Genomic DNA, 3,847 nt, shown 5'->3' with positions numbered 1-3,847 from the left:
ACTTTTGGGCCTACTATTTTCCACGTCACTATTCTGTTTTTGCTCTCTGAGTCAATTCACTTCATAGGCTCACAATTTTTTTCTCTTCTTTTATTCCTCTCCTTTATAATAAATTCTAAACTTTAAAATTATACCATAAATCTCTAAAATATTTAATTTAAAAAATAAATATTTTTTTAATGTACCTGACTTCGTCTAATTATTGGAATATATTTTAAATCACATAATCAGTAGAAAGTGAAAAGACTGAGATACAAATGATATTAGAGTCAGACACTAAACTATGTGCCAGCGAGCAGACTGTCTCTTGAAGAGGGTAGACACAAGGCAATATACCAGAAAGGACACTAGGCCCCGAAGAAAGTGAATTTGGCGGGGCCCACATCAATTAGAGAGAGGAACGGGTGACAGAGTGAAAAAGACTTTTATTATAGCTCGATATATGGAAATAGATTAATAGGTGAATTAATGCGATTAAAAGGACTTTGGATTCCTTGCAGGTGGCAGAGGTAGACATTCCTATAGTTAGGGGAGGAATTAATGCTACCAAATAATTACAAACTTAGGACCATTTTAAAATATTACCAACATTAATGTATATCACCATTATTATGAAATACATTAGAGCTTGTATTATAATCCATACTATATGTTTCCAATAGCCATTAAAATCATATTCAATTTTATTAAATTTAAAATTAAAATAGAAATTAACAATGGAATAACTATTAAAAAAAAAAGGGTAATAAATTAATGAAACCAGGAAAATGGCTCTGGTATGACATGCATGCAGGTAAGCGTCATAACGATGTCGTTTTCGTGTTCTTTCAAATTATTATTATTATTATTATGGATCATATATTAAAATGTATATTTATATATAATAATGAGACGAAATGAAATAATATGTTAATTGTATGAGTGGGTGATTATGACCTGTTTGGTTGACAGCAAATTTTAAATCTGAATATTTGTTTTTCTAATATTTTTATTTATAAAATTAAAACACAACTGATTGGTCGGCATATAATACAGAATAGTTTGGTACTTGTTGACGAGAATCCAAATAATTTAAATAAAAAAAATATGATAGGTTCACGTTGGACACTGCCACGTGGGAGCATTGACTTGGATGCCAAAAAATAAAATAAAATAAATTAAATTAAATATTTCCAACCCCTCCTAAAATTTAACATTTTAACTATATATATATATATATCTTAATTAATTTAATTAATTGATAGTTGGATCTCACACCTTATATTTATTGAATAATATAAAAAATATTCTTACATTTTATATTTTAATAATATCTAACTTATCAAAAGTCTAAAAAATATCTGTAAAACTAAATTTACGGCAACACTCACGTCTTCACATACTCAGCAACGTTGTCTATGGCGGGTCCTCTCACATACTCAGCATGCTAAACCAGTAGTACTCTCACTTTTGCAAGGCAAGGTAGTTTCCGTAGACAATTTAATGTCCAATATAGCTGAATTTCTATACATAATATACTATGGCGGGTCCTTCTCGTTTAGTTATTGTGTAAATTCACCGTTATGTATTAGGTAAAAGGCGGTGACAACTTGAACAATGACTCTTAAGGATGTGTATGTTTGGCTAAATGGTTCATGAATCTTTAATAGTTAAAAGGTCTCGAAAAGATAGGCAGTACAGAACACTTGCAAACCTATCGATATTAGAGTCACCATTTTTGTAATTTCAAATAATTGATTCGAACTCAATATAAAAACTTTTTTTTTTAATTATTGCTCGTTTTTTTTTTCACTAAAGCTAATTGTTATCATAGGTTGACTTTTAATAAAGCCAAAAAGGAGTTTTTTTTTTTTTTTTTTTTTTTTTTTTTTCACATCATGCATCCCCATTAAGATTCCACCAACAAAGTTAAAAAGTGCTCAAACTATTTTTTTTTAACGTCCACAAATTAACGTTCGAATATTCGAGTTTATGTGGTTTTAGTTGAAATTATAATATCTTATACGTTTTTTTTTGGTAATATTCAATTTAATAAAATAAAATAAAATAAAAATTACTAAATGTAGAATTTCGGATATTCGAGAAATGTGTAGAAATACGTGGAGTCAAAAAAGTGATGAGATAATTCGACTTTTTTAACTTATTGTTTTAACTTGTTACGTCAATATTTAAATAATAAAATTTTATCGGAAAAAATAACACTATTAAAATATTTTTTTTAAAATTATGTAAAAGAAAAAAAAAACATCTTTTTGGTCTTTACATTTGAATATAATAAATAAATAAATGGTCGTTGAGGTTGGGAATTTATGGTGAAGTCCTTTCCCATCCACTTTATTAGGTGGGGGCTCCAATTTTGTAACCTTTGTGTGTGTGACATATTAAATCATCATCATAATTAAATTCATTCTCTCTTTCACATGCTTACATCAATAATATTCCCCTCTATGTTTTTACCAACATTTGAATTCTATTATGCTCGTATAATTTCATCTCGTCTCGGGATGATTTTAAGTGATTCTTGTCTCAACAAATTTGTGAGGTCGTGAACTACAATATTCATGAAGGATTTGTGAGTTAAGATGACGGTAAAAGAATATTGATCCTTTGATTTGGTGGGTAAGATTCGGAAATTCAAAACGTTGTTTTATGATGTTCTCTCGATTTTGAATGGTTTTGTTGATTTTTTTTGGCTCATTTGTTTGTATTGAAAAGATCTACAAGTTTGTAAGAGGGTTTGAAAGTTATCGAGTCTTGAAACTAACGATTGAAAATAAACAAAAACTTCAAGCGAAACCACATGCACGATCGGTTAGATGTTAGGGATGACTAGTTCAGTTGGACTCATACAATCTTGTTTAGTTGTACTGACTAATTCTATAATGGCCCAAGCCCACCGGTAGCAGATATTGTTCTCTTTGGGGTTTTCCTTTCGAGTTTTCCCTCAAGATTTTTAAAACGTGTCTGCTAGGCAAAGGCTCACAATCCACCCCCCTTCGGGGCCCAGCATTCTCATTGGCATTCGTTCCCTTCTCCAATCGATGTGGGACTCCCAATCCACCCCCTTCAGAATCCAATGTCCTTCGGGGCCCAACCTCCTCACTGGCACATCGCTCGATGTCTAGGTCTGATACCATTTGTAATGACCCCTTCTTTGTAATTTTCCTTTCAAGTTTCCTCTCAAGGTTTTTAAAATGCGTCTGCTACGGAGAGGTTTCCACACCCTTATAAAGAATACTTCGGTCTCCTCTCTAATTGACATGGGATCTCACAAATTCAGTCCAATTGAATCAATTTTCTAAACTTTGTATGGATTGGTCTGTTTTTTCTCATTTTTCGATTAAATCTCGATGTTGCTGATCTTTTCTCGTACTATAGAACTTATTTGAAGTGTTGGGAGGAATTTATGGTGGATTTTGGACCCCAACCAACTATAAAAAGCAACATTAGAACAAACCAACACTTCAAAAACTTCGATTAAGATATGCTTGTAAAGTATACAAAATCCTACCATTATTAGCTCGAGTAAGTTTTTATTATATCTCTCATTTTACACCATCAACTCTTATCGTAGTTATTAAATTTTAACATTTGTTCGGTTTTAGTCCTTCAACTTTGAAAATGTCATCGTCCTTAATTTTCATGTTTATTTTATTTTGGTCCAAAAATATTAATAATATCTATTTTAGTCCTAACTTCTTTAAAACAATTTTACTCTCTAACATATATAATATAAACAAAATGATATATTTTAAAAAAAATTAGGAGACTACAAATTAAAATGAAATAATAATAATTAAAAAAAAAAAAAAAAAAAAAAAAAAAAAAAAAAAAAAAAAAAAAAAAA

Source organism: Cucurbita maxima, unplaced genomic scaffold (genome assembly GCF_002738345.1).
Source record: "Cucurbita maxima cultivar Rimu unplaced genomic scaffold, Cmax_1.0 Cma_Scf00008, whole genome shotgun sequence".
Lineage (NCBI taxonomy): Eukaryota > Viridiplantae > Streptophyta > Magnoliopsida > Cucurbitales > Cucurbitaceae > Cucurbita > Cucurbita maxima.
The sequence above is the reverse complement of the archived record's forward strand: the minus strand, read 5'-3'. Positions refer to the sequence as shown.